General features: G+C 38.7%; 1 protein-coding gene across 5 annotated transcripts in view; it reads right to left on the bottom strand.

The window, feature by feature from the left end:
- The window catches only part of Sply (Sphingosine-1-phosphate lyase), a 485,520-nt gene that overhangs the window by 185,944 nt on the left and 273,782 nt on the right, over positions 1–25,794 (bottom strand). The window lies entirely within an intron of this gene.

The following is a 25,794-nucleotide window of genomic DNA, read 5'->3' on the forward strand; positions in this document are numbered from 1 at the left end:
TGTAAGGTGTTTAAATTCATAAGCTGAGTGTTTGTTCTATTCTTTTATTGACACTGTTGTGCATGGAAGACTACTGTACAAATTGGAGCAGAATGGTATTAAGGGTAGTTGCTACAATGGATAAAAGGATGGTTGAGTGGGAAAGACAGAGGGTGGTAATCAATGGGTGCTGCTCTTCGTGGACTGATGTTATCAGTGGATCCCACAGGGTTCAGTGTTGGGTCCACTGTTGTTTTGTATATTTATCAATGATATTGATGAAGGTATATCAGGCTTAGTATCGAAGTTTGCAGATGATACAAAGGTTGGCAGGGTTGTTAATGACAGTAATGGCAGTGTGTTACTGCAACAGGATCTAGAAAATTTGGGCAGATGGGCTGAGAAGTGGCAATTGAAGTTTAACATTGAAAAATGCAAAGTACTGAATATGGGTAGAAGTAACCCCAGAGAAACGTACCAACTGTGTGGTACTACACTTAAGGTGGTAGAAAATGAAAAAGACCTGGGAGTAATTGTGCAGTCAGATATGAAGTTTTCTGAGCAATGCAGACAGGCTGCCAGGGCAGGTCATGGGGTTTTGTCAATGATATATAGGAATTTTGCTAGCAGGGAAAAGGAGGTGATTGTCCCTCTGTATAAGGCAATGGTCAGGCCATGCCTTGAGTACTGCATACATGTCTGGAGGCCTCATTTTAGGAAGGATGTAGATTTGCTTGAGCATGTACAGTGAAGGGGAACAAGATTGAGATTGGTGAGGGGAATGAAGGGATCCTCTTACGAAGAGAGGCTTAAGTTCTGCAAATTGCAGCAGCTGGAGACTAGGCACATGCGAGGTGATCTGATTGAGGTGTATAAGGCCTTGAACGGGTTGAGCACACTGAATTCTGATGGGATTCTTCCATTTGTTCAGATTATGAACAATTAAGGGGGCGTAAATTGAAATTTAGGAAAGACAGATGTAGAATAGATGTGCAGAAATTTGCCTTTAGCCAGCAGGTGGTTAATTGCTGGAACAAACTTTCATCTGTCGTTGTGGAAGTTGAGAGGTTAAAAAAATTTAAGGAGGAACTGGACAAATATTTAGAGGGAATTGTTTTGTAATTTTTTTTTTCTTTTTCTGTTTTGGCTGATGCTGCATAAGCTCATACGCTTGCTTTCTTGCATCACATGCCACTACTACTACTACTTCTCTTGCCACAGTTGTTTCCGTTATCTCCAAAATATTTTGAAATCTGCATCCTTTTAATTTATATTAATAAGAATATATGTTAAAAGAGCACTGGAAGCAGACATTATATTAGTATCAAAATTATATCTATAATGAGAAACAGCTTCTGTTTTTTTGAGTTGTTCTGTCACTTTATCGTGTGGAATGCCAACAATATATAATCGGAATAAGAATATCAACAAAAACTCACAAAACATTATGCAGGGCTACATCTCTAACAATGGTTAATTCTTTTTGATTTTAATTCATTTAGATCTTAATTAAACTTGAGAAAGACATTACATGCAATTTCTTTCTCAAGTTTACTCAACTAGTTCAATGCAAAACTAGTTGTCCTACTCAATTAGTTCAATGCAAAACTAGTTGTCCTACTCAATTAGTTCAATGCAAAACTAGTTGTCCTACTCAATTAGTTCAATACACGTTTCCTATCTGTCCACACATTTTCTGAATACTTCAGAAAAGCTGTTGTTTGAGAGATGATTTAATTTATCCTGCATGACGATTTAATATATTCTTAGCTCAGTGTCTGATGGAAAATGACAACCTTATAGTTCAAGATCTGAACTAAAAGTTTGCCATTTTGCTTTAATGATGTGAAATCTTCCATTGTCATAATGCAGTTGCTATTTGTATGTTTCCAAATGGGTCTTTTCAAATCTGGCCCACGTTCTGATTCAATTTTTTTTAGAGCTTCACTGTAATATTAGCCATACAATACCTTTTCCCACAACATGAGCATAAATAATGCCTTTTATATGGACAAAGATTATATATCTGCCAGCAGACATCAACAGACCATTTCACTATAGGTGGAGATGTGCCATGCTTCATTCTGAACTTTGTTACTCTTATTTTGATTCAGGAATGTTCTGATGGGTTCGTGATTCATCTCCAGTGACTCTTCTACCAAAAAAAAATTTAATGTTGACAGATTTCTTTTTGAGGTAAAAGCAGTTGCCAACTCTAACCTTCCTTTGTTTATGAGTAAGAAGTCAATAAATTAACAAATAGGTGTATCACTCCTAAATGTTCTTTCAAAATGATTTGTGCACTCATAACTAATACCAAGGCCTCTTAAAGTTTTCTGACTATAATTCATCATCTGCCTTCAAGGATAACAGCAGATGCTGTACCACTAGTTATATCACTTGTAGATGCTGATGGACATTCTGGAATAGAGTTGTGTTCTGCTATCTTTGAACCACTCAGCCCATCTAAATACAGTGCATCTGGGTACAGCAGATGCCAATAGGCTTCTTGAAAAAGCTCGATTGTTTCAGTTTTGTGTATTTCACAGTCATACAGAGAATATCATACAGGATTGCTTCATTATTTTTCATGTGGGTATGTTATCAGAGGTTACTGAAGACCTTCAGAGGGAAAAAAAAAATGAGATGAATATCTCATTGGCTTACATATTTCACTATTAGTAAGGGCAATTGATGCAAGAAAACAAACTTATACAGCATAACCAAAAAAAAAAAAAAAAAAAAAAAATGCCATTACTTCCTACATCGCCTGTCCAACCTCTAATAATTTGTAGATTTCTTTCTTAAATTTAGTCAAACTACCCAATTTCATAATTTCAATAACCAACTACTTGCTGGCTGAAGATAAATTTCTGATACACCTATCCTGCAATCATTCTCCCTCAGTTTAAATTTATGCCCAATTGTGTGTGTGTGTGTGTGTGTGTGTGTGTGTGTGTGTGTGTGTGTTGTCTAAGGAAGATGCAGGATGCCATCAGCATTTAGCTTATTTAATTCATTCAAAGTTGCAAACAACTTAATAAGGTCTCACAAATGAATAGTTTCCAGGCAATGCAATATTGCAGAATTGGAGCCTTTCTTGTTACAAGTACCCTTTTTTTTTACCTGACAAATCTCGTTGCACTTCTCTGCAACCATTGAAACAAATCCACATCTTTCTTAAAACGAAGCTTCCAGACCTGTATGCATTATACACAAAGTTGCCTAACCAGTGCCTTATACAACGGTATAATCATTATCGCATTAACGGTATAATCATTCCTCCTTATCGCAGATGGAAAAATTCTCAAATATCAATGACAAAACCCCATGAGTTCTCTTAGCAGCCTGCCTGCACTGTTCAGAAAACTTCATATCTGCACAATTATCTCAGGTATTTTTTGTTCTCAAATTCTCTCGGTGTAATACCACAGTGGGATTACTGATATGCCTATGCATAGAAATGCCTTGCATTTGTCAATGTTAAACTTCAAATGTAACATTTTTATCATTTGGAAACTTAGATATTAAGCCTGATGTGCCTTCATCAAAATCATTAATAGATATTTAAAACAACAATGGGCCAAAACTGAAACCTGAGGAACTCCATTAACAACATTAGTTCAAGGTTACAATTTTATTGGTGCATTTATAATTTTATAGTGACAAAGGCTAAGTGAATTGAAAATGGGCCAAATCTAAGAAGAGCAGTGCCTACTACAACCACTGTGTCTTCTAACACTCAACTATCCCTTTATCCATAGATAATTTGTTCCTAATGCCACAATTGTCCAATTTGTACAGTAGTTTTTTTTTTTTTTTATTATTTAGCATTAGCAAGGGCACATGATGCAAGAAAGCAAGCTTATATAGCATCAGCCAAAAAAAAAAAAAAACCACACCCTTCTCATTTCACCCATCCACTCACTCCAAATGTCTGTCTAGTTCTGCCTTGAATCTGTTTAAGCTATCAACTTCTACAATGACAGATGGAAGTTTGTTCCAGGAATCAACCACCCACTGGCTAAAGGCAAACCTCTGAACATCTATCCTACAACTGTCTTTACTCAATTTGAATTTATGCCCTTTCAGGCAATTATTCTGAGCAAGAGGAAGAATCCCATTTGGAACAGTATCAAAAGCTCTTCTGAAATCTAAGTATATATAATATCAAAATTATTTTATGCATCTAGATCTGTTACTATGTCACAGTATACAATTAGATTGCTCAGCAAAGATTTCCACTTAAGAAATCTCTGTAGTGACTGCAGAAAATCTAATGACGAATGCAGTTATACTGCATTCCTCATTAGATTTTCCTGATTAGACTGTCTTCAATCAGTGAATTCATAATGTTCACTGGAATAGAAGTTAATAGGTTCGTAATTATTCATGTCACCATTGATCTCCCTATGTGAACTGGAGTTACATTCACACATCACCAATAGTACATGGAGCTTCGTCTGAATCCATTGATACTCTCAAAGTTACAGGTTTGCTGAACTCTTTTTGTTAAAGGTTTCTTGGGGGGAGACAAAGACTAATAGATTACAGTAGCCACTGGCAGAGGTGAAAGTGATTCTTGCACTGCTTCTATTGGAATGAGCAGAAGCCTGAAAAACAAGATGCACGATATTTCAGAGACTGCTGGGAGTCATCATCATCAGCCATTTTCAATCCACTGCAGGATGAAGGCCTCTCCAGCAACATTCCAGTTCCTTCTGTTTTGAGCACTGGCCATCCATTTACTACCCACAAACTCATGAATTTCATCTATTCATCTCCGCCTTTGTCTTCCAGGTTTTCTTCAAGCTCCTCTTGGGTACCATTCTGTTATTTTCTTAGTCCATCTGTCATCATGTCTTCGAGCTATGTGTCCTGCCCAAGACCATTTTAGTTCTTTAGTTTTGATAAGAATGTCCTTTACTTGAGTTTGCTGCCTAATCCATGTGTTTCTCTTCTTATCTAACAGTCTGATTCCCAATATAATTCGTTCCATTCTTCGCTCGGTAGTTCTCAGCTTCTCTTCCATTCTTTTGGTGAGTGACCAAGTTTCACTTCCATAAGTCATGGTGGGGAGTATACATTGATTCATTACTTTACATTTCAGACAAACTGGGATATTGCTCTTCAGTATGTGACTATATTTCCTGAATGCTATCCATCCAAAATTTATTCTTCTCTTGACTTCCAGCCATTTATCATTATTACAGCTAATAACTTGTCCCAGATAAGTATATGACTCCACCTTTTCAATTACTGCTCCTTCAATCATTATTTCCCTTTCTGTGGCATACTTGTTCATCATTACTTTTGTTTTAGCCATATTCATCTTTAGTCCAAAATCCTTACTAACTGTGCACAAATGATTAAGATTTTCCTCTAATTCATTGGGATCGTGGCTTATAACCACAATGTCATCTGCAAATCGTAAATGGTTTAGGTACTCTCTGTTCACATTGACTCCTTTCTGCGACCAGTCTAATGTTCTGAAAGCTTCCTCAAGGGCAGCAGTAAACAGCTTCGGAGACATTGTCTCCTTGTCGAACTCCTTTCTCAATTTTAAATTTGCTACTTTCTTTGTCTAGTCTAATAAAGGAGGTAGCACACTCATATATTTTCTTCAAAATCATATTATGTGGGGTATCTATGCCTTGTCTTTCCAGTGCATGAAACATTGCCTTATGCTGTAGAGAGTCAAATGCCTTTTCATAATCCACAAATGCCAGGCATAATGGTGTTTGTTTGTTATTTGGTTTTTAGGAGCATTAGCAACTAAGGCCATATTGCTCCAGGAATATGCGGTGGTCATTCCCTTGACCTTTCCGCATCCTCCGTATTTGGTGGTGACGGGCTCGAACCCCGGTCTAATCAAGAAGCATGTGCTACGCACTGCTGCTCCTTCCCACCTAGCTACGGAGGCGCCACATAATGGTGTTTTAAATTCATTTGCTTTCGCCATTAGCTGTGATATTACGTGAAGGTGATCCATAGTTGAGAATTATTTCCTAAAGCCAGCTTGCTCTTTCGGCTGATTCTCATCAAGTATTCTTTCTAATTCGTTAGTAATGACCCTTGTGAACAACTTGTAGATGCGGGATAACAAGCTAATTGGTCTATAATTTCCAATTTCTGATTTATCTCCTTTCTTATGCAGCAAAACTATGATTGCATTATTCCACTGCTTAGGCATCACACCTTTTCTAATGCACTTTGTGAAGAGCCTTGCCAGTTTCTGTGTTATGTCTCTTCCTCCCAATTTTAACAACTCTACAGTACCTTCATCTTTCCCCAGGGATTTCTGATTCTTCATTTTCTTCAATGCATGTTCTACCTCATCAGGAAGAATATCGGGTATGTCGTATGTGTTGCTACTTTGCAATCCATCTTCCCCACTGCTGGCATCATTCCCCTGCTCCTTGTATAATTCTCTATAGTAGTTTTCTACTATTTGAATTATGCCTTCTCTGCTGTTTATAAGTAAACCATCGCTATTTTTCAGTTTCAGTATCATTTGTCTTTCATGGCTGATTTAAATCCTTTGTTTTCCCTTAATGCTTGTTCTACTTTTCTTGTGTTAAATCTTCTTATGTCCTCTCTGAGTCTCTTTCTAATGCCTTTGCATAACTCAGTATACTCAATTTTCTCCCTGTCAGTGTTTTATTGCTTTCGTAAAGGCGACTACGATGGACTGAGACAATATTTAAATTCTATACAGTGGGACCAACTGATGATGTTACCAACAGCAAATTCAAAATGGGAAGCATTCAAAGAACTTATCGTGGAAGCTACTAGGCTTTACATACCAACTAAGAAATATTGTTCAAGGTTTAGGCCTAAATGGATGTCAGATGAACTAATGAGACATATGGCAGACAAGAAAAATGCATGGGATACATACAAATTAACATGTAACACAGAAGCCCATGATAGATGCAAGTTGATCTGAAACCAAGTTACAAAGGAGGTTAGGCAGGCGAAGGCAGATTACGAGAAATCTTTGGCAAGGGATGCAAAGAAAAACAGCAAAGAGTTCTTTACTTATGTAAACTCTAGAAGGAAGGGGATGAATCAGATTGGTCCACTTGATATCAATGGGTCAACTGTTGATGATCCTGCTCAGGTAGCTAACAAACTAAATGAATATTTTGCATCGACATTCACACATGAGGAGTTATTCAGCGAGGGGAATGTCAGATGTGTATTCAACTATGGCAGTAAGCTAGAGAATCTTGTAATAACTGAGAGTAAAGTGGAGGAGAAATTGTTGAAGATAAAAACAAGAAAGGCACCTGGGGTGGATGGGATCTATCCAGTTATATTAAAGGAGTCAGCAAAGGAAATAAGCAAACCCTTAGCCATAATTATGAGAGCTTCCTAGGACTCAGGGGAGGTACCCACAGACTGGAGATGAACAAATGTGACCCCAATTCACGAAGGAGGATCAAAGGGCGACACAAGTAATTATACACCTGCGAGTTTAACTTCTGTTCCAGGAAAATTAATGGAGCCACTGGTTAAAGAAGCACTGCAGGATCATCTAGACAAGACTTCAGTTATAGCTCGGACACAGCATGGTTTTGTTAAGGGGAAGTCTTACCTGACCAATTTGATTGGATACTATTATGCAGTCACAAAAGAACTGGATGCAGGGGATAATTTTGATATTATATACTTGGATCTTAGAAAGGCTTTTGATACTGTTGCACATGGAAGACTGCTGCACAAATTGGAGCAGTGTGGCACTGGAGGCAAATTGCTGGTATTAATAAAGGGGTGGTTGAGGGGGAGAAGACAGAGAGTGGTAATCAATGGACACTGCTCATTGTGGACTAATGTTATTAGTGGAGTCCCTCAGGGTTCAGTGTTGGGTCCATTATTGTTTTCTGTATTTATAAATGATATTGATGATGGTATATCAAGCTTAATGTCGAAGTTTGCAGACGATACAAAGGTAGGCAGGGTTGTCAAGGACACTACTGACACTATGCTGCTGCAACAGGATCTGGAAAAGTTCAGCAGATGGGTGAGAGGTGGTAAATTGAGTTTAACATTGACAGATGTAAAGTACTATATATGGGAAACAGCAACGTATCAACTCTGTGGTACTACACTGACAGTGGTAGAGAATGAAAGGGACCTGGGGGTGGTTGTGCAGGCAGATATGAAGTTCTCTGAGCAGTGCAGACGGGCTGCAAGAGTAGCTCATGGTGTATTGTGAATGATATATAGGAATTTTTCTAGCAGGGATAAGGAGGTGATTATTCCCTTGTATAAGGCAATGGTCAGGCCACCCCTAGAGTACTGTATACAGGTCTGGAGGCCTCATTTCAAGAAGGATGTAGAGCTGCTGGAACGAGTACAGAGAAGGGCAACAAGATTAGTGAATGGAACAAAGGGGTGCTCTTACAAAGAAAGGCTTAAGTTTCGCAAATTAGTGTCTGGAGACTAAGCACCAGCGAGGTGATCTGATAGAGGTGTATAAAGCCTTGAATGGATTGAGCATGCTCAATGCTGATGGGATTCTTCCTCTTGCTCAGAATAATCACCTGAGAGGGCATAAATTCAAATTGAGGAAAGACAGATGTAGGATAGATGTGCGGAAATTTGCCTTTAGCCAGCGGGTGGTTGGTTGGTGGAATAGACTTCCATCCCCTTGTCTTGGAAGTTCATAGCCTAAATAAGTTTAAAGCCCAGCTGGGCAGGTATTTTGAACGAACAGAGGGGTGAAGTGGAAGTGTGTTTTTTTTTTTTTTTTTTTTTGAGTGATGCTGCATAAGCTTGCTTTCTTACATCAAATGCCTCTACTAATGCTAATGCTAAGGTTAATGGCTAAAGATTTGCTCAAATCTTTTTGTTGCATCAGATTGTCAGCAACCTGAGCAGCTTCATCAACAGTTACACAATTCATATCTAGCAGACCAATGCAATTCAACTCTTTCCTTCTAATGTTTACATAAATTAAGTACTTGCTACTTTTCTTTGCAAGAGATTTCTTGTAATTTTCTTAACCCACTTTGCAACTTTATTGCATTTTTCTTTTGTGCCACTAATCTCATCAAGCTTTTGAAACCATCAAAGAAATACTGTTCAAGGTTTAGTACTAAATGGATGTCAGATAATCTAATGAGACTCGCGCAGAGAAATAAAGAGAAGCAAAATGCATGGAATGCATATAAATTATCAAGCAACACAGAAGCCTATGGTAGATATAAGCTGGTTTGTAATCAAGTTACAAAGGAGGTTAGGCAGGCAAAGCAAGATTAGGAGAAAATTCTAGAAGGAAAGGGATGAATCAGATTGCTCAACTTACTCCAAGGGCTCACATCTGGTGAGTATGGGTTTGGCACATCCAGGGTCCTTAGCTGGATATCACCATTCTCTTTCTTGATGATTCACTTCTACTTCTGACTCTCTCTCTCAGGGTGATTCAGAAGTTTTTTTTTTTTTTTTTTGCTGGTGCGGCATAAGCCTCAGGCTTCCTTGCACCATATGGATAATAATAATAATAAATTAGGAAATTAGGCGACAACTCAGCGTTGCTATGGGCCTATGAGACCTTGAAGGACAGGGTGGATGCCCTTGAAGGAAATAAATTGAGGGGCCCATCAAGCTCTCAGCTGCCCACATCAATGCCAGAGCTTGCACTTGGTCATCTTGCAACACAGAGGCAGCCCCCAAGGCAGAATGCGCTGGTCCCACAGGAACTAGTAGTTGTTGGTGACTATCGCCAGGGAAACGGGGAACATGCTTTGTAAGAAGGATAGGTGGAACAGGACCAGGGTATGTCTGCCAGGGGCAAAGGTTGATGACGTTGTAGAGCGGATATCATCTTTTAAGGGCACAAAAGGTGATATAGTTGTACACGTTGGCACTAATGATATTAAGAGTAGGAGACCAGCAGAATTACTTAACAAGTACAGGTTACTGTTGAAAAAAAGCCTTGAAGTAGGGTTGAATTTGAAAGTGTCTGCAATTCTGCCCAGACACGATAGGAGGGAGTATATGATGAGAGCCTTGTCGATCAATTCGGCCTTGGAAAGATTGTGCAAGGGGTAGAATTTTTTTCAGCCTGCACTGTACTTGTTAACAGGAGAGACTGCTTCAGGAGGGATGGGATACACTTCAATAGAAAGGGTGCAAGAATATTTGCTGATGCTATCGAGGCAGTGTTAGGTGGGTCCGAAAACTGCTAGCTTGGGGGGAGACAAAGACTAATAGATTAACAGTAGCCACTGGCAGAGGTGAAAGAGATTCTTGCACTGCTTCTATGGGAATGAGCAGAAGCCTGAAAAACAAGATGCAGGATATTTCAGAGACTGCTGGAAGTCATTGCGGTACAAGTAAACACATGGGTTGTGTTAGGGTAGCTAAGAATAGAAACAGGTGCATGTATACTTGTGTGTACACCAATGTTAGGAGTTTAGTAAATAAATTTGATGAATTTGAGGTATTGCTCAAAACATCAAAGACAGATATTGTTGGGATATCAGAGAGACGTGGTGTCACACAGATATAAGGAATGCAGAACTGGAATTTGGGGAGTACAATGTCTACAGAAAGGATAGACAGGATAGGAAGGGAGGAGGGGTGATGCTATTAGTTAAGAAACACATAAAATCCAAGGAAGTGAAGCCAGTCAAAATCGATGGCCAGGGCAGTGTCGAGTCAGTTTGGTGTGACATAAGCATAGGTAAATCAAAATTCAGAGTAGGAGTGTGCTATAGGCCTAATGACTCTGATGAGTATAATAAGATACTGTACAGGGAAATAGAATGGGCCAGTGAATCAGAGAGTCTTATAATGGGGGATTTTAATTTCCCAGATATTGACTGGAATTTGTGGGTTGGTCACTCACACACTAGCAAGGCTTTTGTGGATTTATTGAATGATTGTTTTCTACACCAGCATGTTCGGGAGGCAACTAGAGGGAGAAATACTCTTGATCTGATTATCAGCATTGATTCTTCATGCATTAAGAATCTGCAGATAAAGGAACCACTAGGTGGCAGTGATCACAGTGTGCTGAAGTGGGATTTACTCAAGGAGGTAACTACCATCAGGGGTAAAGGGAAGGGTTTTTGCTTTCGTAAAGGCGACTATGATGGTCTGAGACAGTATTTAAATTCTATACAGTGGGACCAACTGATGATGTTACCAACAGCAAATTCAAAATGGGAAGCATCCAAGGAATTAATCTTGGAAGCTACCAGGCTTTACATACAAACCAAGAAATATTGTTCAAGGTTCAGGCCTAAATGGTTGTCAGATGAACTAATGAGACATATGGCAGAGAAGAAAAATGCATGGGATACATACAAATTAATGGGTAACATGGAAGCCTATGATGGATATAAGTTGGTCTGTAACTTATATCCAAGTCACAAAGGAGATTAGGCGGGCAAAGGCAGATTATGAGAAATCCTTGGCAAAGGGTGCAAAGAAAAACAGAAAAGAGCTCTTTATCTATTTAAACTCAAGAAGGAAAGGGATGAATCAGATTGGTCCACTGGATGTTGATGGTTCAACAGTTGAGGATCCTGCTCAGGTGGCTAACAATCTAAACAAGTATTTTGCATCTACATTCACACGAGGAGTTATTCAGGAAGGGGAATGTCGTAGGTGAAGTAAACATTGGCAGTGAGCTAGATGATTTTCTAATAACTGAGATGAAAGTGGAGGAGAAATTGTTGAGGATAAACATAAAAAAGGCACCTGGGGTGGATGGGATCTATCCAGTTATATTAAAGGAGTCAGAAAATTAAGTAAGCAAACCCCTAGCCATAATTATGAGGGCTTCTTTGGACTCAGGGGAGGTACCCATAGACTGGTGCGTGCAAATGTAACCCCAATTCACAAAGGAGGATCAAAGGCTGACACAAGTAATTATAGACCTGTTAGTTTAACTTCGGTTCCAGGAAAATTAATGGAGGCACTGGTTAAAGAAGCACTGCAGGATCATCTAGACAAGAATTCAGTTACAGCTAAGACACAGCATGGTTTTGTTAAGGGCAGGTCTTGTCTGACCAATTTGATTGGATACTATGATGTAGTCACAAAAGAACTGGATGCAGGGAATAACTTTGATACTATATATTTGGATCTTAGAAAGGCTTTTGATACGGTTGCGCATGGAAGACTGCTGCACAAATTGGAGCAGTGTGGTATTGGAGGCAAATTGCTGCTATGGATAAAGGGATGGTTGAGTGGCAGAAGACAGAGTGGTAATCAATGGACACTGCTCAACGTGGACTAATGTTATTAGTGGAGTTCTTCAGGGTTCAGTGTTGGGTCCATTGTTGTTTTCTGTATTTATAAATGATATTGATGATGGTATATCAAGCTTAATGTCCAAGTTTGCAGACGATACGAAGGTTGGCAGGGTTGTTAAGGACACTACTGATGCTATGCTGCTGCAACAGGATCTGGAAAGGTTGAGCAGATGGGCTGAGAGGTCGCAAATGAAGTTTAACATTGACAAATATAAAGTACTACATATGGGAAACAGTAACCCCAGATCAACGTATCAACTCTGTGGTAGAGAATGAAAAGGCTGACAGTGGTAGAGAATGAAAAGGACCTGGGGGTAATTGTGCAGGCAGATATGAAGTTCTCTGAGTAGTGCAGACGAGTTGCAAGAGTAGCTCATGGTGTCTTGTCAATGATATACAGGAATTTTTCTAGCAGGGATAGGGATGTGATTATTCCCTTGTATAAGGCATTGGTCAGGCCACACCTTGAGTACTGTATACAGGTCTGGAGGCTTCATTTCAAGAAGGATGTAGAGCTGCTGGAACGAGAACAGAGAAGGGCAACAAGATTAGTGAATGGAACAAAGGGTTGCTCTTACGAAGAAAGGCTTAAGTTTTGCAAATTACAGAGTCTGGAGACTAGGCATCGGCGAGGTGATCTGATAGAGGTGTATAAGGCTTTGCAAGCCATTCAAAGCTTGAATGGCTTTGAACGGGATTCTTCCTCTTGCTCAGAATAATCACCTGAGAGGGCATAAATTCAAATTGAGGAAGGACGGATGTCGGATAGATGTGCAGAAATTTGCCTTTAGCCAGCGTGCAGTTGGTTTGTGGAATAGATTTCCATCACTTGTTGAAGTTGATAGCCTAAACAAATTTAAGGCTCAGCTGGACAGGTATTTCGAATGAACGAAGGGGTGAAATGGGAGTAGTGGTTGTGTTTTTTTTTTTTTTTTTTTGGCTGATGCTGAATAAGCTTGCTTTCTTGCATCATATGCCTCTACTAATGCTAATAATATCGAAGGTTTGACTATTGATGATCCTGCTCAGGTAGCTGACCAACTGAATGAGTATTTTGAATCCACATTTACACACGAGGAATTCTGTAGAGAGGTAGAGACCAGAAGTTTATCAAACTGTAAAAGGGAGGTAAATGATTTTGTAATAACTGAAAAGTTATTACAAAAGTTAAAAGGTTATTATAGAAGTGGAGAAGAATTTGTAGAAGTTAACAATAAGAAAGGCATCTGGGGTGGATGGGATCTATCCAGTTATACAGGTCAATCATCACTAATCCGGCAGCATTGGACCCTGTGGGGTGCCGGATTAGTGAGTTTGCCGAATCACCGGTGGTTATTTTAACACACATACATTTTACCCAACAGCTAATCACCTCCTTCTACCTTTAACACGTTGACTGCCAAGCAAGTTTAAGAAAAAAATTCCCCAGGGACCAAAAAATATTTAGGAAATAATTTGATTAGTAATTCAAAAATAAATATTGTAATGTCAGTGTTGTTGTTTTTTCGCTTAAAAAAAAAATATATATATACAAAGGGTACTAGGAAAGTTTTGCAATACAGCTTTGTTTATTTAATTTTTTCAAAGTAATTTCCTCTACATGCAATACACCTCTCCATCCTCCGAAACCAATCTTTAAACCAGTTCTGCCAAGTTTCACTAGGGAGTAAAGCACACTCGTTGTCCCAAGCCCGTAGAAGGTCCTCATCACTGGAAAACCGCCTCCCTTTTAGCTTCATTTTTCACATGCGGGAACAGTGCAAAGTCGCAGGGAGCAAGGTCTGGACTGTAGGGAGGGTGCTCGAGAAGTTTCAGTCCTGTCGTGGTCAAATATTCGGTGCAGGCTTTGGCGCGGTGAGCTGCAGCATTTATCGTGATGGAGGTACCAGGTGTCCATTCTTGACTTTGGCCGCAGGTTCTTCATAGATCCAATGACTTTAGGCAGACATTGTTCAGTATACCACTTAGCTGTCACTGTCTTCTGCGTGTCCAAAACGACACGTTCCACAATTCTACTCGATTTGAAAAATACAGCTATCATTTTCTTCTTTACAGATCGGGATTTTCTGACAATTACGGGTGTGTCGTCATCATCAAAGACCCAAACTTTGTTTTGAGCCTTGGTCGGCAGATCGTAATAGTACAGCCAAGTCTCGTCACCTGTCACGATGTTGTTCACATACCGAGATTGTCCCTTATCAAACTTTTTTAACATCTCCCGGCACCAAGTCACACGTCGTGCCATCTGCTCTTCAGTCAGTTGATGTGGCACCCAGAGAGAACAAAGTTTCTTCACGTGCAAATGATCTTGCAGAATCGAACGAATTGCTGGTGCATTTAGGCCCAAAGTATCCTCTATCTGTTGGTAGGTCACTCGCCTGTTTTCGTCAAGCATTTTCCTCACAGCAGTAACGTTTTCCTCCGTAACTGACGTTCATGGCCTGCCCGGCCTCTCAGAATCCTCCAGAGTGAAATTTCCCCTTTGGAATTCTCTATACCACCTGAATATCGTTGTACGATGTGGACAATCATCATCTAGTGCAAGAGTCATTTCTTCTAAGCACTGGTCTATGGTTAAACCACGCACGAAATTATACCGCAAAACTGTCCTTATCTCATTTCGTGACCACGATGCCATCACAAGCACTTTACACTCTCACTACTAATGAATAACTGAGCCCATCGACTTGGCGCGGCGACTACTATGCACGTATGAACATGTCTCAACATACAGCAACAAGCAGCTTCCTGTGATTCATTGTTGCGTCATATTGCAAAACTTTCCTAGTACCCTTTGTATATATATATATATATATATATAAAAAAAAGTATTTTTTTATGTCGCATATATGTGGCCACATATGTTGGTTACTTTATTTCTTGAGAAGCCGTGTCGGACACATACGTGTGACACTATTATGGCATACATATAAAGGTCGTTTGTGATTAGTTTATTGCACACGCGGCAAGCGCTGCAATAAAACTAATTACGATAAAATAAACTCTCAAACATCGCAATAAGTTTGTCAGTATTTTTAAACTTTGTGGAAACAAGTTCATCAGCCCACTGTATTATCCATCATATTGTGTTGCGTTTTTCCACAAGTTTGTATAAGTGTGTTGTAAAAAAAAAAAAAAAAAACCTAAAAAGGAATGGCTAAAAGAAAATTACTAAGATAAGAGGAACTGAGAGAAATTGCTGGAATTTATTTACAGTTAAGCAGAGTTAAACTGCTCACAGAACACACCGCTGTTGAGTTTTTTCAGAAGTTCAACTTTATCTATTATTGACAATGTACGGTGTTTGTACTTTACACCACGAGAGCCACTTCCTTTATGCATTGGGACCATGGCTGGGGCTAAATGTGAGCAGGTTATAATAATATATGCAGAAAAACACGTGGGAATGGCTTGCCAGTGTTTGAGTTCGCACCAACAGTTGATGCTGCAACCAACGCCACCAAACCAGTAGCGGCAGGTCGGTAAGCTGACCCGGGAAATTTGAAATTACGTTCGCGGAAATTATGCTGGTATTAGCGGTGGAACTGGATTAGTGAGGGTTGACCTGTATTAACGGAGGCGGCAAAGGAAGTGAGCAAACCCTTAGGCATAATTATGAGAGTATCCTTGGATTCCGTGGAGTCCCCATGGACTGGAGAAGAACAACAAATGTATTCCCAATTCACAAAGGGGGATCAAAGAGTGACAGGAGTAATTACTGACTTGTTAGTTTAACTTTTGTTCCAGAGAAAGTAATGGAGTCACTGGATAACGAAGCAACACAGGATCATCTAGACAAGACTGCAGTTACAGTTCAGACACAGCATGAGTTTGTAAATGGGAATTGCCTGACCAATTTGATTCAATAAAGTGATGTGGTCACAAAGGAACTGCAGGCAAAAAATAATTTTGATATCATATACTTGGATTACAGGGAAGCTTTTGATGCTGTATCACATAAAAAGGCTGAGGTAAATTAGAGAAGTATAGCATTAAGGGCATGTTGCTGCTATGGATAAAAGGATGATTGAGTGGGAGAAGACAGTGGTAAACAATGCTTCTCGTGGACTAATGTTGTTGTAGGGGTTTGATGGCGCATAAGCTGCTTTGGCTATAATGCGCCTATTCATTTATTGTAATAATATATGAGAAATTCTTGTAACATCAGGAAAGGCTGAAATCAGAAATGACTAAAAACTCCAATTTTCTTCAGAAATTTAAAAATTCAGGAATATTTGCATTGTCACCAATGGTATTCTCTAGAGTTATTGGTTTGCGAAGGTTAACCAATGATAGTAGGGTTGTATTTCTGTCTTGTTTATAGTATGGGCATTCAATGAGAATGTGTTTAACAGTCAAATTGATAGATCAATGTGGACACTGTGGTGGATCATCTGCTGTGAGTAAATGAAGGTGAATCAAATGTGTATGGCCTATTCTTGCTCTAGAAAGGACTACTTCTTCTCGTCTTGATGGACACTGAAATGCCAAATTTTAGGATCCTGCTTAAATTGAAAAAAATTTATTATTTGTTTTAGAGTGCCAGAGTGCTGTCCATTCTGTTAGGCATGCACCATGAATGATTTGTGGATAGTCTGATACTGGAACAGGGATATTGGTTAAATCAAAGGTAGTTGGTTTTTTGCAGCTTTATCAGCCAGTTCATTACCAGAAATTCCGGAATCCAGCAGAAGGTGATCAGTTGGTGGTGCTGTTCAATCTGCTGTATAATCTTCTAATTTCATTTAGAACAGGGTGAGCTTTATCTGAGGAGTTACATAATGCCATAACTGAGCTGAGGGAATCAGTGTAAATAACAAATTTTATGAGCAGTTAGAACAGAGATTTTCTAAGGCTAGTTTAATTGCATATAATTCTGCTGAGAAGATACTGTATTCAGGTGCAAAGGATGCTGTAATGGTATTTAGGAACACACTTCTGCTGCTACAACGTTTGAGTTAGATTTAGAGCCATCGGGGAAAAATCAAAATATCTGCGAGTGTGAACTGCATGAAGTTGTTTCACATTTGATGCATGAAGAATATTTTTTTTTCCCACTGGCAGAGGTAAGTGTCACAGGTGGGTAGAGGGGTATGAGTCCATGGTGGTTGAGCACACGTTACTACCTGTTGTACAGAATGAATGGAAACATTCCAAACCTGCATCAGTTCAACAAGACAAAGACTAGCTGGTTTTACTATACTAGGCTTATTTCTGTATAGGTTTTCTAATGGTGGATTGAAGAGGTATGACTGAATTGGATGCAAGGCACAACTTCTTTTGTATTTTGACAGCATACTTAAGTAACAGTGCTCAGGGGCTCATGAGCGTCAATGTAGAGGCTATGTACTGGTGATGTTCTGAACGCCCCAAGTGCAATTCTCAAGGCACTTGCTCTGGCAGAATCATAGACAGCAGCACCATAATCAAGATGTGATCTGATTAATGCCCTGTATAACCGGAGAAGGAAAGAGTGATCTGCACCACATGTTAGGGCGGATAAAATTCTGACATTTAACTTTTTTAAACAGGAAGTATGTACATCTTTAATATGGTCTAAGAAATTTAATCTGTTGTCAAGATTAATCAGAGAAATCTGATGTTAGTATTGAGTGGGATGGAGACATTAGAAATTTGATGTTCAGGATCCAGATGAAGCTTGCATTGTCTACAAAAATGGATTGGAACTGTTTTCTGTTGTGAGAGTCAATAGCCGTTAAGGCTGGCCCATTGCTGAATTTTATTCAGTGATATCTGGAAGCTGCCTTTCAATAGATCTCATGTTTTGGGAATGGCAGGAGATGGAAAGGTCATTCGCATAAAGGTAGGTCTCAACTGTTTGGAAGCTGTTTAGTAATGGAATCGATTCTAAGAGCAAAAAGAGTGGCACTCAGCACTGATCCCTGTGGAACACCTTCCTCCTGAATGAAAGTTGTAGAGAGGTCATTTTGATATATTACTTGAAATGATCTAGTGTGTAGAAAGCTTTAAACAAATATGGGAAGGTTGCCCAGTAGACCAAGAGAATAAAGGTCATTAAGTATGCCATGCCGCCAGGTGATGTCAAAAGCCTTCTCTATATCTATAGAAACCATTACCAGATGTTCGTGTCTAACGAATGCATTGCGAATGGCAAATTCTGCCTTGATCATAAGATCCAAGCATCATCTGTTTTGTCGAAAGCCATGTTGACTATGGCTCATTCGATGTTGTGACTCAATGATCCAGATGAGTCTACTGTGAACAATTTTTTGGCACAAGCACATTAGAGTAGAAAACTTGCTTCTTGCACTAATGGTAGCCGAGTATTCTGGTGTCTTGCCAAAGCTATTGGCTGCAACTTTTGCCCATCTCTGCTCCCACCTCTGTCCAAACCAAATGGTTCTGTTGTCACTTCAGCCAAGGATAAAGCTGACCTGCTAGCATCCCATTTTTCTTTCACCTCATGTATTAATGATCTTGGTAAAACACCTCCCACCATTCCCAACACGCTCCATTCAATGCCTCCTGTGCTCTTCCGTCAAAAGGATGTCAGAAGGATTTTGACGAATCTTGATGCTAAGAAAGCTCCAGGTCCGGATGGTATTTCTCCACTTGTTCTCAAAACTTGTGCTCCTGAACTTACTTCTATTCTTTGTCACCTTTTTTCACTTTCTTATTCCAAAGGTGTTTTTCCTTCTACTTGGAAATTTTCTCACATCCAGCCAGTTCCTAAAAAGGGTGACAAATCCCTCCCATCCAATTATTGTCCCACTGCAATTACTTCTACTCTTTCTAAAGTAATGGAGAAATCAATTAACCGCCAACTCTTAAACTACCTAGAAACCTTCAGTCTGATCGACAATCACCAGTATGGATTCCGTCAGTGTCGATCCACTGATGGTGATGTTCTGGCTTATGTTACCCATTTATGGACTAATTCAATGGAAAGGTTCGGTGAAATGCAAGTAGTTGCTCTTGACATCTCAAAGGCTTTCGAAAGGTCTTCTAAACAAGCTTCCATCTTATGGTTTTCTCTCTGATCGCTCACTGAGGGTGATGGTAGATGGCACTCTCTATTCTAACTTCTCCACTAATGCTGGTGTCCGCCAAGGTTCAGTTCTTTCCCCCACTCTTTTCCACTTGTATATTAATGACCGTCTTCCATTGACTGAAAATCCTATCCATAGTTTTGCCAATGATAGCACATTGCATTTCACTTTCCATTTTGAGAAACTTTGTCCTGCTCAATCAGCTTGAACTTCTCGAAAATCTGCTACCAATTCCTTAAATGCCGACCTTCAGGTAATTCTCCACTGGGGCAAAGAAAACTTAGTTGATTTCAACCCTTCTAAAACTCAGTCTTGTCTTATCTCTTGCAAAAAGGATTCTTCAGCTCCTATGCTTATCTTTGGTGACACTCCAATTTCTAGGCAAAATGATATATCTTTTTTGAGGATTACCCTGACTTCTAATCTCTCTTGGCACAAGCACATTACAAATATTGCTTCTTCTGCATCTAAGAAACTTCAGTTTTCTCTTTCGCTCTCGGCGTTACTTTTCTTCCAAACAGCTGTTCACTCTGTATAAATCGCAAATCCACCCTACCATGGAATATTGTTCCCACATCTGGGGTGGTCCCCAAAACCTCTCTCAGGCTCCTTGATTCCATTCAGAAGAGAGCAGTTAGGTTAATTAATGATCCATCTCTAACAGAGTCTCTCCACTCGCTTTCTCATAGACGTACTGTTTCTGCTGCATGCCTCTTCTACAGATACTTCTATGGGCACTGTTCTTCTGAATTGGCTTCTATAATTCCCGCTCTCTCTTTCAAAACAGTCCGAACACGTGCCGCCACCAGCCAACATCCATTTACTGTCCAACTTCAAACCCACAGAACCAACTTTTCATCTTCCTCATTTATTCATTCAACTGCTGTTTTCTGGAACAACCTTCCTTCATATGTATTTCCTGAAAATTACAATCTACAGAAGTTCAAGTCCAATGTCAACAAATATCTTTTTCGTCTTCTCAACTTCCAACCCAAGCACGGTACTAAGTACTGTAGGTTCTAACACCTCTTGTGTTTGGGGATTACATAAAAAAAAAAAAAAAAAAAATAGATGTTGTGACTCAATGATCCAGATGAGTCTACTGCAGACAATTTTTTCAAGGATTTTGCTGAGGCAGCTTGACAGAGATATTGGTCTATAGCTATGGGGGTTGGATGGATCTTTTCCAGTCTTCAGGAATGCCAAAACAATAGAGTGGTGCCAAGAAGCTGGATAAACATTGGATAAACACCTTGAGTACTGTATACATGTCTGGAGGCCTCATTTTAAGAAGGATGTAGAGCTGTTGGAACGAGTACCGTGATGGGCAACAAGATTAGTGAACAGAACAAAGGGTTGCTCTTACCAAGAAAGACTTAAGTTTTGCAAATTACAGTGTCTGGAGACTAGGCACCTGCGAGGTGATCTGATTGAGGTGAATAAAGCCTTGAATGGTTTGAGCATGTTCAATGCTGACAGGATTCTTCCTCTTGCTCAAAATAATCGCCTGAGAGGGTATAAATTAAAATTGAGGAAAGGCAGTTATAGAATAGATTGTGCAGAAGTTTGGCTTTAGCCAGTGGGTGGTTGATTGCTGGAACAAACTTCCATCTGTCGTAGATAGCTTAAACAGATTCAAGGCAGAACTAGACAAACATTTGGAGCGAGTGGGTGGGTAGATGGATGAAATGAGAAGGGTGTTTTTTTTTGTTTTTTTTTTCATGGCTGATGCTATATAAGCTTGCTTTCTTGCATCATGTGCCCTTGCTAATGCTAGACAGATTGTGCAAGGCTCTTTGGGTGGAATATTTCTCAGTGTGTACTAAGCTTAACAGAAGAGACTGCTTCTACAGGGATGGGTTACACTTAAATAGAAAGTGTGAAAGAATATTCGCTGATGATATCGAAGCAGTTAAGCTGGTCAGAAAACTGCTAGCTTTTGGGTGATACACAGACCAATAGATTAACAATAGTAATAATTAGTAAAAGTGATTCTTGAACTGTTTCTATTTGAATAAGCAGCAGCTTTGAAAGCAAGGTGCTGGATATTTTAAGGACTGCTGGGAACTCATCACAAAATACATAGTTAAATATATTTCATGACTCAGTTATTGTAATACATGCTCTTAGTTTCCCTAACACAGCTCGTGTATTTTCTTGGGCTGTGTTAGAGTAAGAACAGATGCATGTTATACTTGCTTATCCACCAATGCTAGGAGTATAATAAATAAATTTGATGCATCTGAAGTGTTGGTCAAGACATCATGGAGACAATGGAGAAAGTGTTGGAATTCTGGAGACGTGGTATCACTCAGATATAAGGGATGCAGATTATGAATATGAGGAGAACAATATATAAAGATATGCTCTTAGTTGAGAAGCACATAAAATGTAAGCCAGTCCGTACAGTCAAGCAAGTTTGATGTGTCATACGCACTAGGAAAGCAAAAATGAGAGTAGGAGTGCTACAGGCCTAATGACTCAAATGCAGAGAAATCATGTGGGCCAGTAAATCAGAAAGTGCTATAATGGGGGATTTTATCTTTCCAGATATTGACTGGAACTAGTGGTTTGGTCAATCACAGACTAGCAAGACTTTTGTGGATTTACTGGATGATTGTTTTCTATGCAGCATATATGAGACAAAAAAAGAGGGAGTAATATTCTTGATCTGATTATAAGCAGTGATTATTCATTCATTAAGAATTTGCAGATAACGAACCAACTAAGTGGCAGTGATAAGTCTATTCATTTGGGATTTACTTAAAGATGTAACAACCATCAATGGTAAAGAGATGGGTTTTTGCTTTTGTAAAGGTGACTACAGTGGTCTCAGTCAGTTTTACATTCTAGACAGTGGGACCAAGCAATGATGTTATCATCAGCAAATTCTAAATTTGAAGCATTCAAGGAATTAATCATAGAAGCTACTAGCCTTTCCACTCCAACTAAGAAATACTCTTCAAGTTATAGGCCTAAATGGATATCAGATAAATTGATGGAAGTTGTGGCAGAGAAGCAAAGTGCATGGGATGCATATTAATTTTTGGGCGACACAGAAGCCTATGGTAGATATAAACTAGTCTGTAATGATGTCACAAAGGAGGTTAAGGCAAGCCTTTGCTTGCCTAACCTCCTTTGTGACAAATTCTTTAGCAAAAATCAAATATGAGAAATCTTTGGCAAAGGATAACAAGACCTCTTTATTTATGTAAACTCTAAAAGGAAGGAGATGAATCAGATTGGTCCACTTGATATCGATGGTTGGACTGTCGATGATCTTGCTCAGGTAGCTGACAAACTGAACGAGTATTTGCATTTATATTCACACATAAGGAATTCTGTAGGGAAACCTAAGGCACTTAGGATGGATGAAATCTATCCAGTTATGTTAAAGGAGGTGGCAAAGGAAGTAAGCAAACCCTTAGCCAAAATTATGAGAGCATCCTTGGACTCAGGGGAGGTCCCTACAGGCTGGAGAAATGCAAATGTATCTCCAATTCACAAAGTACAGACCTGTTAGTTAAACTTCTGTTCTGAGGAAAATAATGGTTAAAGAAGCACTATCAAAACAGGATCATCAAAACAAGACTGCAGTTATAGTTCAGTCACAGCATGGGTTTAAGGGAAAGTCTTGTCTGACCAATTTGATTGGATACTATGTTGTGGTCACAAAGGATGTAAAAAATAATTTTGATATCATATACTTAGATATAAGGAAAGTTTTTGATACTATTGCACATGGAAGAGTATTGTACAAATTCGAGCAGTATGGCACTAAGGGCAAGTTGCTACAATGGATAAAGAGATGGTTGTGGGGGAGACGACAGACAGTGGTAATCAAGGGATACTGCTCTTCGTGGACTAATGTTATTAGTGGAGTTCCCCAGGGTTCGGTGTTGGGCCCATTGTTGTTTTGTATATTTATCCATGATATTAATGAGGGTATATCTAACTTAATGTTCAAGTTTGCAGATGATACCAAGGTTGGCAGGATTCTTAACAACAGTATGTTACTGGATCATATGCCTCTGCTAATGTTAACACTGAATTCTTCATAGGATTGTCCTATTGAGCAATATTCATATTTTTGTTTTACAGCTACAGACTCAGGGAAGTAGCAAATACAGGCACTCCCCATCTTATGTAATACTCAACTTACAGATATTTGACTTTATGTAAGCTTTTGCCGGCCGGTGCAAACTTAAAAAAACAACAACATGGAAACGTATTTTTCATCCCATAAGAATAAATGGAAGTATAAAGAAAACATTGCAATGTGAACCCAATAACACATTGGTTTTTTTTTTTTTTTTTTTTTTGGTAATTCGTTCCAAGACCTCAGAAGTTGAAATTTTCACTATATAACTAAGCTATTTCTCTATCTAAAAGGTCATTTTTAAAATGGAAATTGTACTACACTTTCATCGTTATCATATGTTTGTTTATAAGAATCAATTTTGAACGCCTTTCCGATATTTTATAAAACAGATTTCTGGAGGTCACTAACATGAAACAATAAAAACAATTTGCACTTTCCAGTTTATTGGGCTTTTCTGTTAGTGCAATCTATTATAAATGGGTAGTAAACTCTATCTTACTGCATTTATAATAATACCAATAACTGGAATTCTGTCGGTTTTTATGTTACGGTATTATTGTGAAATCTTCAATCATATAAAAAAATAAATTTTCGGAATCTTCTCTTCATTCCTATTTACTTATTACAATGGTGAAGGGAAAGGGACCAACAGAAAGTGCAAGTGCTGGCAGAGCTAGGAAACGAAACAAAATTTATTTAGAAATGAAGATGATTTAATTAAGAAGTACGAAGCATGACAAAGTTTGTCATCTATTGCATGGAATTAGGTCACTGTCTCTTAAAATAGTATTCACTGTTGAATACTATTTTAAGGGACAGTGTGCATATAAAAGAACATGTTAAAGGATCAACGCATTTAAGATTAATAGTGATCACAAAACAGCGTTCAGGTGCTATAGTGAAAATGGAAAAGCTATTAATAATATGGATGGAAAATCAGATTCAGAAGTGAGTGCCGCTGAGTCCAACGGCCAAGTTCAATCAAAAAAGTATTTATGAAGATATTAAGGATAAGTACGGCAAATCTCAAGATAAGTTGGTGGCAAGGAATGGGTGGTTTAATAGGTTAAAGCAGTGCTGTCCAACCTATGGCCTGCGGGCCGGATTCGGCTCGCGAATAATTTTTATAAGGCCCATGCAGAAAGTGAAATAAAACAGCATAAATCGCCACTGCATGTACAGGCATGCAAGCATCCAGCTCGACTATCAAACAGGTATATGTGGTTCAGTGCAGTCATACGTACGCTAAATACAGTTATGTATTTTGATATAGCTTGTTCATTGCATTGAATTAATTAATTTGTATTGAATTTAAAAAAATCATACTTAAAAATGTTTCAAAAGGGGAAATCGATTTGGGGTGTCGTATTTTTGATCTAAGGCGAACTGAAGCCTATTTCTTCATTGATTACCACAAAAAAGCTGTGTGTGGTGTGTCAGGAGACTGTGTGAGTTTTTAAAGAATATAATTTAAAACAACACTGATTCCAATCAGAAATCTTATGATCAACGTAAAGGAGTGCTGCGAAAAGAAAAGTGTTCAACATTACAAAACAAATTAAGAAAACAACAAAACACACTGAAAACGTATCAGTCAAGAAATTTATCTGCTGTACATGCCAGTTATCAAGTTGCACATTTGATCATTTTTGAAAGTAAACCGTTCAGTGATAGTGAATTTGTTAAAAGTTGTGGAAGAAATTTGGCCAGAGAAACAAACAATGATACAAGACATTAGTTTGTCTCGACAAACAATTATGCGAAGAGTAGAAGATATTGGAAAGAATTTGTTTGAACAACTTTTGGAAAATATAAAACAAATGAAATATTTTAGTGTGGCACTGGATGACAATGCTAGTGTAAATGACACGGCCCAAGTCCTCATCTTCATATGTGGAATTAATGATAATTTTGTACCAGTTGAAGATTTAGCTGATCTACAGAGTATGCACGGAAAACTACAGATGAAAATCTTTAAATTTTTGCCAATCTATCGAAAAGTTAGGATTAAATATTAAAAACCTGGTAGGAGTCACAACTGGCGGTGCAAAAAATATGACTCGTAAAAACATTGGCTTATGGGTAGAACAACCAAGAAAATTATAGATATTGGAGCTGAACCTCAAGATTGGAATTCACTGCATTGTGCATCAAGAAGCTCTTTTAAAGTATTGGATCTCCAAAATATTATGAATGTGGCTATTTCAACTGTACATTTTACAAGATCACGTGGCCTTAATGTGGCTGTTGAAACATCACTGAATGTTTCAACACAGAAAAGAGGGAAACCAATAAAACAACTATCAAAGTTTGGAGTGGCTGTTTGATCTTGCAATTCATACGTACATTTCTAGTCATTTAAATTTGTTTGGTGACATCAAATCATTTCAGAATAAGTTATTATTTAAAT

Source organism: Mastigoproctus giganteus, chromosome 8, assembly GCF_048544385.1.
Source record: "Mastigoproctus giganteus isolate SK-2022 chromosome 8, ASM4854438v1, whole genome shotgun sequence".
NCBI classification, from domain to species: Eukaryota; Metazoa; Arthropoda; class Arachnida; order Uropygi; family Thelyphonidae; genus Mastigoproctus; species Mastigoproctus giganteus.